Source organism: Lontra canadensis, unplaced genomic scaffold (assembly GCF_010015895.1).
Source record: "Lontra canadensis isolate GAN:19392208 unplaced genomic scaffold, GSC_riverotter_1.0 scaffold4, whole genome shotgun sequence".
Lineage (NCBI taxonomy): Eukaryota > Metazoa > Chordata > Mammalia > Carnivora > Mustelidae > Lontra > Lontra canadensis.
In genome coordinates, this window is record NW_022630998.1 from 28311690 (window position 1) to 28327450 (window position 15761).

General features: G+C 33.3%; 1 pseudogene; it reads left to right on the forward strand.

Annotated features, from left to right (window-relative positions):
• Positions 1-6257: 6257 nt before the first annotated feature.
• On the forward strand, positions 6258-6945 carry LOC116858871 (annotated as a pseudogene).
• The last annotated feature ends 8816 nt before the right edge of the window (positions 6946-15761 follow it).

Consider the following 15761-nt stretch of genomic DNA (forward strand, 5'->3'; position numbering starts at 1 on the left):
GCAAAACCTAATTTCAACAATAAGAAACATTTTATAAAAGTGTAAATGGTTAAAGATTGGAATTAATTCTAAATGTGTGAGATAGAACAAAAGATGTTATAAAAGGGTTGTGCTGTATTTCTTCCCATTAACTGAATCATGATAAGACTTCGATCAGTGTCTCTAAAAGAGACTGGTATTTTTTGTTGAAAGGGGTTTTTGGTATTGCTTACGTTAATGCAGATTTGTTTGGGGGCTATCTGTAATGGGTCTCTCATCCCTATCCTGCTGCATTCTATATTGCTTGTCAAAAGAACAAATCTCATCAGCCTTATGATTTTTCTACTCTTTTTGACCATTTTTTTTTAAATCCTTTCTACATTAGTCAAATTCAGAACCTCCCTCTAACTCATGTTCTTATTCCATTTTCTATTTTACCTGTTAAAATGTTAATATTATTTCTGATCTTTGCCTTTTCCATTCTGAGTTCTTGGACTTGACTAGATCTATGCCACCTGTCTGCTATTTCTCTATCTTAGTTTCCTAAAGACTAACTAAGGGTAACACATGTTAATTGGGAAGCCTATTGTTATTGTTGGGCTGGTGGCTATTATTGTGAATGGTATATGCCAGACACTGGATCACTCCTTGCATATGTATCTCATCTAATCCCTAAAATAATTTTATGAAATAAGTATTATTTTTTCTCAATATCACAGCAAAGAAGCTGAGCCATATAGAGATTAAAAAATTTGACCAGGGGGCACCTGGGTGGCTCAGTGGGTTAAGCCTTTGCCTTCGGCTCAGGTCATGATTTCAGGGTCTTGGGATCGAGAGCCCCACATCAGGCTCTCTGCTCGGCAGGGAGCCTGTTTCCCCCTCACTCTCTGCCTGCCTCTCTGCTTACTTGTGATCTCTCTATCAAAAAAAGAAACAAAGAAAGAAAGAAATTTGGCCAGGGTTTCAGCTTTACTATCATAATTGGCAATGAATTTCATTAAGTCTATTTAGGAAACCTATGGGGGAATGCTGTCTTATCATTGCAGATGTGGGGAAGTTTATTCAACAAATGTTTATTACACATTTTTGTCCCAATTATTGTTAGGTTTCTAGATTTCATAAAAACTAGTTGTATTAATTAAACTGTATTCTAGCTCATTTTTGGCTAACCAGTCAGAAATTAAATACTTTCTCAAATGGACTAGAATTAGCTAACAGGCTGTTGGCAGGATCTGAAAGAGAAGAATAACAATTGGATTCAAAGAGAAAAGAGTTACATATAGTTTACAGTAAAGAAAGTAAGAATTTGTACTCTTTGCTGACATACACAACCATGTGATAAAGAGAATGAAAGGAATGTCTGCCTATTTGAAATTTGGGCTTTGATACAGTTATCAGTGAAAACATTCTGTAAAAGTAAGTTTTTTAAAAGTTCAACTCAGCCATCCAAATGAAATTAACTTGCAGAGAAAATGAAAATTGAAAAATGTCTCTATCTCCTGGATTTTCTTTTAATGGGGGGAGATATTCCCAAATAATAGAGTATTATGAATCACACACATGAAGATATTGTCGCTAGTAAATTAATTGTGCATAAAACTCCTGAAATCTTTCAGTGGAAGAAAAGATACATGCTGGGAGCATTAAGATTGCCAATAATTTGCATAGCTTCTTTAAAAGAATTTAATTAGAATACAATTTTGCTGCTAAATGGAAAGCTGTTATGTCAAGAAATATTAATCAAAATGGTGGCAATATATCTTCAGAGAGACTTTTTGAATTAACTACTGAATTGAAAACTCTTGGAAAATATAACTATATGATACATATAATCTTTTCGAGAATAACTCTTGTGATGTATCTAGAAAGCAAACAAATATTAATGAAATAATACTGTTTTATGGTTCCATATGTTTGTTAGAAAAGTGGAACAGAAATAGGCACAAATAAACTCTGCTGTCAGTGAGACAAACCAACATAAAGAATGTTGTAGCTGAAATGTCAGATTATAGGGCTTTGGAAATTAACATTCCTTCTAGCCATGCGGAGAAAAGTTAAGATTTGACAATCCACAAGTTTATAGTAAGCCCTGAGGTGAGCTTTAACTTCACGTTGAACTCTAGAAAGAGGTTCAACTGTGTAATTATTAGATGTTTAGAAATGTCGCCAGTGGCTTTAAGGGCCAAATTATGCTATAAGGTAGTTTCTTATCTGCTTCTAAGTTATTGAATTGCTCTTCTACATTAGCTCCACATGTTTTTAACATTTTGCCCATTGTGATATTTGGGGAAAGAAAACAGAAAAAAGAAAAACTATCGGCACATGTGTGCGCACATGTGTGCATACATGTGTGTGACTCTGTGTGTGCACACATACCTGTGTGTGACTCATTTGACTATTTTACTTTTCCATAGACAAAGTCTTACACATAGTCACAACTTATAGTTAATTATGTTATAAGTTTTAGATGCCCAAACATCTCGTTTATTTTATTTTGATTTATTTTATTTCACATTTCACATATTTATTTTATTTCACATTTATTTTAGATGCCCAAAATAAAACATACAGTATTGTGCACCCGAAGGATTTCTAAGGTGCCTGAAATTTCTGCATTTGTTGTTATTTTCTAGGTTGTAAGAGATATGAAATATCATTTGTACCTCTGTAATTTATTCCTACAAAGCACAGAGTGTTGACTGTCTTAAGCATGCAGTATAAATGTGTTGAATGAATAGAGTAATAGATCATATTCTCTAAATCCAGCACTTTGTGTCATTATCAAAACTATGTATTCCATAATTCATGAGTCATTGATAAACAAGTGGAAGTGTTAATCACTAATGCAATGAAACAGACTGCTCCGTCACCAGGAGATCAAGTTGGAAAGATGAAGGAAAAGGACAAGTGTTCTTACTTGCATTAGCAAAGAGAGAAGGAAAAACCCCAGAGCTGGGTGTTACAGGACCAGGTACAGAGCCCTAAGCAGAGTAAAGTGGGAAATAGAAGAGGCCTTGAAAATAGGTTTTTGTTTGTTTGTTTGTTTTCTTTCTTCTTTTCTTTATTTTTTATTTTTAGGTATTGTCAACTCCATGCCTCTGTCCCTCATACAAGTGTGAAAATAGATGCTTTAGGAAATGCCATGACCCAGGTCTTTCCCTGTGAGGTAGTTAACACTGCTTAGAGACTGACCAGTACATGAATGAACCCACCTGACAAAATTCCAGCTACTTGAGATTACGGATTATTTTTGACTGCTAGGTTACTGTGTTCCTTAAAAGCTTGTAAACATGAGGGGACATTTTCCCTAAGAAGGAGTCTATTCAAAAAGTGGCTGTATTTCCACTTATCTCACTGTTTGTTTTCTCCTTGAAGCGCATGGTTGTAGATAGTATCAATACCACTCCTGTAAACTGACACATTCGTGCAGGCTTTTAAAATGTGCTGAATTTATACCTATTATTAGTGGAAGACAATGTGTAATCATCCAACTTCATTCCGCAACACATTTTGAAAGCTTTTGGAATGAATGAAACATAATCAAATTAGAGATTGCATCAATACAAATCAACTACGTATGTTTTCTCATTCCAGTTTAAAGCAAGCTGGCAGACAGCGGTAACCTGAATTCAGTTTACAATGAGCTTCATTATACATGCTAAAGAAAATCTCTATACCAGTTGGGAACTCTCTTGCAGTGATTTGGCATGCTTGACTAAACTCGCAAGGGGGAAATATGTACAAAGGTTTAAAGATTAGATTCAAATGAATTGTGTCAATCGAATTGAATCATCAAACCAAAATTAAGACACAGTGCAGTACTTCCATATAAATTATCCGTACCACTGACACAACATAAGGTATTATATTGTTATTATAGACCAGTGTTCTTCCCAATACTGGTTTAGGTTTAATTTCTCATTTCTCCTAAGGGATATCAGTGTTCTGCCTAACTTAATGGTTCCCCTTCTACTATCAATAAGTTATTAAGCAGCTTTTCTTAGACCTCTTTTGCAAATAGGCTGCATTAAATGCTTTAATTAAAAATTAATTTTTAATTTTAGTATTTCACCTATAATCTAAATTCACATTCGTTTTTTTCTGTTACCCTATCTTATAGATTTGAATTTATATGATTTAATCATCCATATTATACAAATTCCTAAATACATTTAAAAACCTAATATTAATGCAAAGCTTTGCCTTTAATTTTATTTTGACATGTGCTGATGTTTTGTGCTGTTTTATTTGCTGTTTGAATCTGTATTCAGATATCAGGGTAAGTCTTGATAACTTTCCAGGTTATTACGCATTTCATAAAATAATTGTAAGAACTGAGTATTTTTTAAAAGATACTTAAACATTCTTAGAGGATTCAGTGCTTTTTTTAATACTTAATTTCCTATAAAATGATTAGTTTTGCCCATGCGCAGAATTGCCTAGAAGTAGATAACATGATGCATACTTAGTTTTAAATGGAAGTTGTTGACATTTGTAACAAAAAATATCAAATGAAGTAAGTCTATCTTGAATTATTCTGAATTACCAGTAACTCGTGCCAGTTAGGTAATGGCTTCCTATTAAGGTTAATGGAAATTGAATGTAAATCTCCATGAATAAAATTAAGGCTATACTGATATCTCAATTACTCAGGCCATAAGGGTCTGTGATATTCACCCTTTAAAGAAGTAAAACTGCTTACTAGAAGCCCTAGGCTAATAACAAAACCAATTTTGCAGTACTGCTTAATGGTAAGGTCAGGAAAAAAATAAATAAATAAAAGAAAGAAAGAAAGAAAAGAAAAAGGCCTGAATTCAGGAAAACATTTTAGTTGTTAGACTTTAAAGCTTCTGGAAGCAGTGTTATATCCTATAGTCCCTGAAAACTTACATTTTAACTAAGTGTGTTTGATGAAAACATCCCATAGGGCAAACAATTGGAAGTCTTTATTTTAGAAAAAAATTTCTTTTGTTCAAAGTAATTTCTTGACAACAGGGAGGTATGAATTGTGATTTCCACTTCCCCTTTCCTTACTTCTCTCTTCTTTTCTGATTTTTACCCCAACCTCTGGATTTTCTTGGATCCTCCAGCCTGTGTATATAAGCCCCCATCCTTCTCCTAGTTTTTCACCAACTCTCTCTTTTCTTCTCCTTTCCCTTTTCCCAGTACCACATGAAGAATCCGACTATTTTATTGCAAAATATATATTACTACTACCCTGTATCAATTTCAACTGTCTCTCATCCAAGCTTGTAGAACTAGTCTTTCTGCTTTAGTTTTTACTCACTCTAAACGATGTTTCACACACCAGCTAGACTTTTCTTTCTAAAATTAATATTTGGTCATATCACTCTCCTTATCAAACTTTTAGATCTTTTCTAACCCAAACTCCTTTACACTGCATTCAAGATCTTCCACTCTCTGGCAGCAAACTGCCCCTCCAGATTTCAGTTGCAGTTTCTTCCTTATATTCTAAATGCGGCAAAACCTCATGGTTTTCTTGAGAAAGAATCTGGGGGAAAAAAAAAAAGAATCATATTTGTGCATCTCTCTTTTCCTTGATTTGTTTCCTCCTCTTATGTTGTCACTGTGCTTCACAGCATTAATTGCTCTTATTGCAAGGTCTTCACATGTCTGTCTCTTATGGTAGATGGTATATGAGCTTATTATTTTTATTTGTTTGTTTGATCTTTATGGACCTACCACAAAATAGGTCATTCAAATTGTGTGTTTCTGGTTAGTGAAGTAACTCTAATGAATTCTTTCTAGAGAATTTCTTAGACTGGTTAGAAGATACACAGCCTGGGTTGGAATGAGAAAGGTAAAATTGGTGTTTAACTATGTACTGAGACATTTTCTTTTTATAATATATAGTTGGTTTCTTTTTCTTGTAAAACATAATTACTAGGGATGGATCAATTCTCTGTACTCCTCTATGTACCCTGGCTAAATACCCATACTTATCTCTGTAAGTCAGATGAAGTAATTGAGTCTTAGTCATTAGATCTACCCTCTACAACACACCCACTAACACTCTGCTGGATCTTAGGAAAAAAGCAAAGTTAAAGCATTTAATGCAGCCTATTTGCAGAAGAGATCCAAGAAAAGCTGCCCTTGCTGACACAGTCGAGAGAGGAGGAGGAGCGGCTGCTGCTGGTGCTGCGGTCCAAGGAGGGACACACTGGAGTGGGGCTGCTGGGACTGAGTGAGGTACAGATTGTCACCCACAGATGCTGCAACTGCTTGGGGCCCACATGGACCCTCTGCTTGAGTGTGTAATGAACCAAGGAGGCTCAAACCCAGCAGCGATTCCACGTGCAGTAGAATATATTCAAAGAGATGACAGGTGGATGTCTCAGCATAACAGATTTGTCCTGGACTGTAAAGACAATGAACCCAATGTACTGTTTGTGGGGGGACTCCATGGTACAGTGGATGCACCAATATGAAATACGGCAAGAGCTTTTTTCCCCACTTCATGCAAGAAATTTTGGAATTGGAGGAGATGCAACAAGACTTGTTTCATGCAGACTCAAGGATGGAGAACTGGGGAATATTAAACCCAAGGTCATTGTTGTCTGGGAAGGAGCAAACAAGCATGAAAACATGGCAGAAGTCGCAGATGGAATTGAGGCTATCATACAACTTAACCGACTCAAAGTAGCTGCAGGCCAGAATCTTTATAGTGGCTTTGTTTCCTTGAGGTGAGAAGCCCAACCGTTTGAGGTGAAAGACTGTCAAGGTGAACCAACTCCTTACATTTTCCCGGCTGAAACTTGCCTGTGTTCAGCACTGGATACTGATAGGGTTTTGGGCACTGAGGGTGTGCCTTCTCCATCTACCACACATTTGATTTTCTGCATCTCACAGGGGGACAGTTAGACAACGTTCTGCAAACTCCTGTGTGAACTCATTATGTAGTTGTTGGAGGAAACACCTGCCAAGAAACTAAACACCATTGCCTGACTGGCTCCCCTCAGTCTTTAAGAGCACCCGGGTGTCCTCAGATTGGTTATATCACTGATACTACAGAATCCCTCTCTTAAGGCACTTTGCATCGTATAGAATGTTCCTGTATGTTCATATTTAGTGTTTGAAGGGCAGGAGGCATTTAAACTGGTCCTGCACATAGAAGGTTTGCTTGACACAGGAGAAAAATTAGTCAAGAAAGACTATTGTTTAAATTCGTTTGAAACCAAAAGGGGACTTTTTAGTCATGTGTGTGACACATTCATTGAATTATCACTGTTTTCCCTAAGACAATATCAATCCTAGGTACTGAACCAAATGATGATTTTTTTTCTTGGCCATTGTTTCTGTGGTTTATAGCGTACATAGAAATGATCAGGATCACACTTACTTGGCTTTAAAATAGATGGTTTTTCTAGTTATTAAAGTTCATAATTTAGCCTTTTATTTTTAATTTTCCTTTATTCGTATGTATTCACATCGTTTTCTTAACACACATCATTAGATTGAACATGCTTATCATTCAAAAAAGGGGGATGTTGTAGTTACAAATGAATTTGTTCTACTCTCTTAATCTTTCCCCTGTTTAGTAGTGGAAGACAGGTTTTGCCCCCTTTGGGGGACTCTATGGAACATATTGTATTTATGCTGCTGAATACCATATCTATAATAAACCCATGCATACTGCTTTTCCTCCGTTTCCCCTACTCTCTTAGCTCCGTTTTTTTGTTTGTTTTGTTTTGTTCCTTGTTGATAATACATGCTTCTAACACATTTTTGACTGAGGAGCTCTATTTTTGGAAGTATCAGTCCCCAGCCAATTATTCTCATGATGATATTACTGATGTGTGATTCATTCTCGTGTGGTCTTTTATGCACAGAGTCTGTGTAGTGCTATCCATATTCAGAGTTCTGGTTTGTTTTATTTTGTTTTCCCTTAAAACCTGTTATAGTTTCCATTTTTGAAAAAAAATTCAGAATTCTATTTCCCATTCTGTAAGCCCTGACATATCTCAAGTTTTATGGAATATTAAGGTGTATGTTTTATTTTTTATTGGCTTAATGTTTAAATTATATCAATTCGGAAAAATTTGGCCTTTTTTCATGGGAAACAAATGGAGCTGCCCTTCAGAATAGACATTCTGCCTTAATTCCACCAATTTAGTGAAAAAGAACCAGGTTTGTTTAACTTTCAGGGTTTCTCCTTAATGTATTTTTATCTGAGAATTTCTTTCAAGAGAGCTCTTTGTAATCTTAATAGTTTGCTTGAACTACAAGAACTGCTATTAAAAAAATAATGGGACAAGACGTGGTTTATTGTTCAGTTAACCTGTGGAATATGCACAAACTGGATCTTCCAACAAGTATGTTAAATGGGACCAGGTGGGTATGAAAGTAACCTATTAAAATATGCTCTTCACTAACGCCACTCAATGTTCAAGTTCAGTAACTAAGCATATGTTTTATGTTCAGCTTGCAAGGCAAATGGCAGTGCTTTTGTGTGTTGGAGGGGAGTTACTAATTTGTGCAAAAGCCACTTCTGTTTGAGAGGGATAGTACCTGGGCTGGTGTATTTCTTATGAAACTTCTTTCTAGGAATATTTTTTTTGGCCTTGCTTGTTTTTTGTTTGTTTTCTATTTGTTTTCTTTTTAATACATTTCTAAATGTATCATGTCTTCATTAACAACAAAAAAGACTTGGCATGTTTACTAAACCCGTTTATTACACTAAAATTGCCTTTCAAAAAAAAAAAAGAGCAGGAGTGCTCTACAGATACTGAGTTATTTTCAGAATGCTAATGAAGGACATACCATGCCTTCTCAGTGTGCTTTGTGAATAAACTGAACACCTTATGGCCCCCTTTATAATAAAAAACCTAAGTATTTGAAGTAGTAGTTTTAATAAAACCAAATCATACTCTAAACAGGTGCCAGTATTACTGTTTCTAAGGCCAACCCCATATATATTTTAAAAATAATTTCCAGAGGTACTATGCAAATAAGTCAGAAATGTAAAGGTAATCAAGAAATTTGTGCAGTTTAACATTTTTTTTTCTATTTGTTAAGTTTCTGGGGCTAATTTGCTGAGAACAAATCAAAACAAAAAAGAAGGAAGGGGGTAGGGGAAGGGGTAGGGAGAAGACTGGAAAAAGCATCAAATATCTTGCCCAAAGTCATTCTGAAACAATACTTAATAAATTGAATATATGTGAACTTTTGCTTTCTTCCTACAACTACTGTTCACATTATGTAGAATATAAACATTTTTACATTTATGAAAATTTTTCTAATACATAGGTTATTCTAAATCATATAATTTGAAATATCTTGATGATAACCTATAGCTTTTAGAACTAGTGATTTAGGGATACCCTGGTGGTTCAGTCAATTACGCAGCTGCCTTTGGGTCAGGTCATGATCCCAGGGTGCTGGGATCTGGCTCCTTGTTCATTGTGGAACCTGCTTCTCCCTCTGCCAGCTGCTCCCCCTGCTTGTTCACTTTCTCTTTGTCAAATAAATAAATAAAATCTTTTTTTTTTAAGATAATGAATTAAGTTAGATTATGTAACTAGTTCATCTAAAATAAATACATCTTTTTTTCTTTCAAGATTTTTAAAGAGAGAAAGAGAGAGAGAGAGAGAGTAGGCATGGGGGGAAGGGGTGGAGGAAGAGGGAGAGAATCTCAAGCAGGCTCTGAGCTAAGCCCAGAGCCCAATGCAGTGCTTAATCCCATGACCCTGAGATATGACCTGAGCCAAAATCAAGAATTGGATGCTTAAAGAACTGAGCCACCCAGGCACCCCATAAATACAACTTTTATATGTAATCATTGACAACTCGAAATAATGAGAGAAAACTAAATGCTATAAAATTTTGAATGTATTTCTTCTGTATGTATATATATGTGTGTATATGTATATGTATATATATATATACACATTTGTATTTGTTTTAGTTGTAATGGAAAAAAGCACTATATATTTTTAAAAGTTGCAAGAAAATAATTTTCAGAACAGAAAAATGAAATTCGTGTTTCAATTAGACATTTTCTTTCTGTATGTATTTTCTCTGCTATTTTGAATTCATGAGTAATGGAATTTAAAGCTTTCTGCCAAACATAAACTATCTTTTATTTTTACTTTTTTCTGAGCTAATATTTACCTTTCTGAACTACTTATTAAAAATTTTGAGCTAATCCTCACCTTTCTGAAATGATACCATTTTGTTGTGTTCAAGCAGATGAATGTAACTAACTTAGACACTTTTTCTATAATTACCCTGTAATTAAGCAATATATAATGTTAATAAGAACAGAAAAGCTTGCAAAGTATTACTGGGAAAAGTAATGTCTGTTTCTGAGAGAGTGCCTCCATAGGTACAGAAGTATAATTGTATTCTTTTTCACTGCTCCTAGTCACAAATATCCACTCTTCCACACAGAAGTTATTGAGTATGGTTAAATATATTATTAATCCCAAAGTGACTATTTTTATAACCTTTACCAATGGTGGGAAATGGGTTATCATTTTCATACTTGCAGTTAAGGCTGCTTTGGAAAAAAATCTAGTATCTAGCCAACCTAAGTAGAAGAGAAACCTAGAAGTGGGACTTTGATATTGATTAAAATTGTATTATTCAAGAGATCCATCTCCTATATGAAATCTTATCATTGCCTCTGAGAGAGAAGAGTTTTTTGACACTTAATCATTAATATTACTTTAGCTTTCAGTAGTATAGGAGATGGATTCAGTCTCCTAATCAGAAAATCTACTGCTCAGCAAATGTTGAGTGCAAGCAGATTCCGTAAGTCTGACAGTGCAGCCACTAACCATAGCTGATTTATACATGAGTAGCTTCCTAACCTACAGAGGTTCAGCCATATTTTCCTGGGCACTTAAAATTTGGACACCTAAAGAATGAATTATTTAGTTCTGGTGGGTCAAAAGCAAACACTATATGCTATATATTCACAGACAAGTGAAGCACAGAAAGAGATTTTCATAGGTTCTATTTATTAGATAAAGACCCTCTGGCATATTAGTTTTTTGAATATTCTAGATTCTTACTATAAATGGGTGATGACTTTTGTTAATTTACTTTTGTTAGTTGTTTTTATTTCTCAATCTATTATGAAAAATGTGTTTTTTCTTCAAATTAATACACAGTATTACAGTGTTCACTTTTCCAATATTAAGCCAGCCTTGCATTCCTGAGATAAATGCCACTTACAAGGATGTTTTATGCTCTTTTTTATACTACTAGATTTATTTGCTAATATATGTTTTAAGGATTATTGATTATGAAGGGAAATTGGTTTGTATAGTAACTAAAAAAGATAGTATGTTCTAGGAATTGTATCAGTTCTTTATTCATTGATTTAGAGTTACTGAAAACTTATTTTATATTATAAAAAGTTATGTTTTATAAAAGTCTACCTTATTACTAGAGCTCCACAATAAAAGGATGGAAAAATGTATATTTTTGGTATGGCCAATGGCTAGTTCCATCATAGGAAAATTATGGAATAATTATGGAATATAAAGAATTGATTTCTACATATCATAAAATATAATTGCATAATGTCAATAACAATGTGAACCTCAAGGTTAGCCATCATTTTTAAAAATTCTTGAACCTCCATTATATGCTGGTTGGTGTTTAGCTGCTCCTATTATCCTCATAATAACTCTGTGTTAGCTGTTTTTTTACCACATAGAAAAAGACTGCATCTCAGAGAGAACCACTTTCCCAAAGAGTACAAAATGAAAAATAATGACATTGATGAAATTCTTAGTCATTTTTATTGGGACATATCAAATATAAGAAAAGGAGCAAAAGATATTATAGTTGGGAGCAGCATAAACAGTGATGTATAAGTCCTCTTTTTCCTCATTTCATTGCAATAAAATCTACCCTGCAGCAGTCACAGCAAACCAGAGATTGGCAAACCAGGGTGTGAGGACCAAAACCAGTCTTTTGCCTATTTTTGTTAGTCCATGAGCTCTGAATAATTTCCATATTTTTTAATGATCAAAAAACATTAAAAATAATATTTGCTGAGACATGGGAAGTATACAAAATTCACATTTTAGTTTCCATAAGTGAAGTTTTATTGGAACAGATCCATGCCCATTTGTTTATGTGTTTATATGTTATTTATAGCTGATTTTGGACAATAATGGCAGAATTGAATAGATACAACAGACTTCAGGGCTCACAAAACATAAAATATTTAGTGTCTGGCCCTTAACAGAAAAAAGTTTGTCAACTCCTTCTCTAGAATATTTATTATTCTGTGTGTATGTGTGTTTATAAGAATGTGTATATGCATGCATTAAATATATATATATATATATATATATATATATATATATATATATATATAGTAAGTATTTTTCCCTTGCTGTAATAACTGTTTATTTTATTTTCAAGTGCACATTGCCTCAGTTGATATTGCCAATTTTTATTTTAGGTATTGGTATCATTGGATTGAATATTTGTTCATTTGAAAAGGAGAATACATGAGGGTGTTAGAATAAAGCTACTGCCATTAACCTGTCCAGATCTTTCTATCTTGATTCCAGATGCAATAAGAGGCAGCCTGATGTTTAGAATTACACTGACACCTTTTATCTGCAAATAGCTTTAAAACATATTTTCAGAAGTTAAACCAATAATACATGTATAATTATAATTTAGACCATTTTTTGCAGCTGTTTCAACCACCGTTTCCCTAATAGTAAGAAAAAAAAAAAAACGAGTTTTAAGTTGCTTAGTTGTCAAAGAGATTACAGTTGTAAAGGTGTTCTCCTATATATAATATTTGAAGAGGTGTCGGTAATTGAGGCAAATATTTGTAAACTTAAGTATTTTCTTAATTGTAAGCTGGTTGATTCAATTGCTGCTATCTTTGTAACAGTACTAAAAAGACATGTGACAATACAAAACACAACAGCAATTAAATATACATTTCAAAAATTGTTCAATTTAGCGATATTTTCAAATGCTTATTTTCTTTGCTAAGATGCATAGTTTGTCAGAAAATAAGTACATAAAGAATGAAAATATGGGTTTAAACTTGATCTATTGGAAGTAGTAGTTGTCTTAAATTTTCTTTCATTTAATTGTTGATAGTATTAAAAGTCAGTCTTTTTGATATGCATTATAGAAAGAGGAAATATATATATATATATCTTAAAAAGGGACTTACAAGAATATGTACACTCCAATTACTTATGAGGTTGATCAATACTTTAATATGTGGTCAAATTATATTTAAGAAAGATAACAAATATATTTCTCGGGAAACAAGATAACTCCAGAAGGGACTTTTAAATATTGTTTATCTCTAAATATTATTTGGTAATAATTATCATATTGGTAAGTATGATAAATATGATATGATAAATATCAATATTATTATATTATTAATTGAAAGGAACAGTAACAGTATTTTAAATAGCTGTTTTGCTGGGACAACCTAAATGTTTAATAATTTGTTACTTATATATATTCTTATATATATATTCTTTTAAGATGGAGTATGTTTTTGAAATTTACAAGTTGTAGATACAAGAACAAAAAATCAAAAGAGGTATAGCCACTTTCAAGTATTTATAAATGCTTATTTTCTTTGCTAAGATGCATAGTTTGTCAGAAAATAAGTACATAAAGAATGAAAATATGGGTTTAAACTTGATCTATTGGAAGTAGTAGTTGTCTTAAATTTTCTTTCATTTAATTGTTGATAGTATTAAAAGTCAGTCTTTTTGATATGCATTATAGAAAGAGGAAATTTTAGAAATAAATTTATAAAGTAATAAACATTTTTCTAAAATTTTTTTAAATACAAATATGAATATAGCTATTGTCAGTATTACCAAATGATAATATTTGAATTCTGGCATCAGTGTCCATGTATAAGCACTCTGTTATACTACCTTTCAAAAATTAATATTTTTCTGTTGAATGCAATAGAAACAGAAAGCATGTGAAAAATGTATGTAATGCTCATATTGATAACAGCATAAGATACTAATTTTCTTACACACAATTCTAAATTCTGTGCTGTCAGTACTTCTTATTGAATTGAAATTCTTATTTGAATAAGGAAGGCTTGTGAGTTTTGTAAACAAGAGTTATGTCAAACAAATCTATCCTGGGCCCAGCAGCAACAAGAATTCCTAGTGTCTGGATCTTGGTTTCTAATACTGTTTTCCAGTGAAAGGCGCCTGAGCTCCTTAAAGAAGTGGCTGATTGCTTTACATACAAAAGGAGACCAGAGTACCTTATAATGACAGAAAGAAAAAAGTACTGTAAAACAAGACAAAACCTCACAGTGTTGGCGGGTTGGTATCTGAAAGGAACACAGTAGCCAACTAAATAGTTCCCACTGGCCAAAGCTGGAACGATTTGAGCAATAAAGTAGTAGTGGGTTATAACTCAAAGTATGAAATAAGTATCTCTGAGTCTATACTAATATAAACAAATTACTGAACAAATAAATGGAAGAAAAGGCAATGTCCCATGCAGAATAATCTCAAATGATTGATGTAGATAATGTCTCCAAAGAGACAGAATACAACTCTACTTCTTAAGTGTGGGCTGTGGCACAGAGTGACCTCAAGTGACTTCTTTCTTGACCTCAGAATGTACAGCATAGAAAAAAGGGGGAAACAGTAACTTCACCATGGAGAGAGATCTGACAAGCACTACCCAGACAAGTGGTCAAAGTTAATGGCAACACTGATAAATCATCTTCAGAGTATGTATGTACCCTTGATACAATATAATGAAAACAGCACTTTAACTCCGTGGTCTTTCTCCTACAAACCTATATCTTGAGGCTAATCAGGAGAAAAAATACCAGACAATTCTAAATTGAGGGCTATTCTAAAAAATATCTCACCACTATTTCTCAAAACTGTCAAAATGATGAAAAAAAAAATAAAGGAAGTCTGAGAAACTGTCACAGCCAAGAGTAGCCTAAGGAGACCTGATGACTAAATATAATGTTATAACCTGAATGGGATCTTGGAAAACAATGAAGACATTGAGTAAATATTAAGGAGTCTGAGGTAAAAAAAAAAAAAAAAAAAAAGTTTAATTAATAAAAATGTAACAATATTAATTCATTAGTTCATTCAGTTGTGACAAAGGTACAACACTATTATAAGATCCTAATAATATGGGAACTAGATGAGTATGTGGGGATTCTCTGTACTATCATCATAATTGTGTTAAAAATCTAAAATTATTCTAAAAGGAAAATATTTATTTTAAAAATCAACACCAATTTCAGCAATAAAATTGCATGCAAAGTACAATTCTAAAATTATATATATTCTTATCGTGGCTGTATGAGATAGCTACTATTGGTGTTTACATTTTATAGCTGAGGTAACTGAGGCACAAACATGCTAAATAATCTGCCCAATCTCAAAATACTAGTAAAGAGAAGAGGTAAGATTTAAACTCATGCAGTATGAGTTCACGTTCTCAACTAGTATTTTATATTTGTTCTCATGTATTGTGCATTTATTTTACCCCTGAACAAACACCCACAAGTTCAGTGGTTTCTTAGTCATCAAAATCTAGCCAAGGTCAGACATCAACTGTTTCATCAGGAGCAGGATTTAGGCTAAGATTTAGATATAGTATCAGTTAAGAAATCACATTATTACAGTAGTAAAATGTTCTCAAGGATGATTTAACATACAAAATAAGTCAATGTTAAATAGCATGTTAACAGAATGAAGGATAAAGTGACATCATTTGATAAAATTCAACATTCTTTCATGATAAAAAAAAAA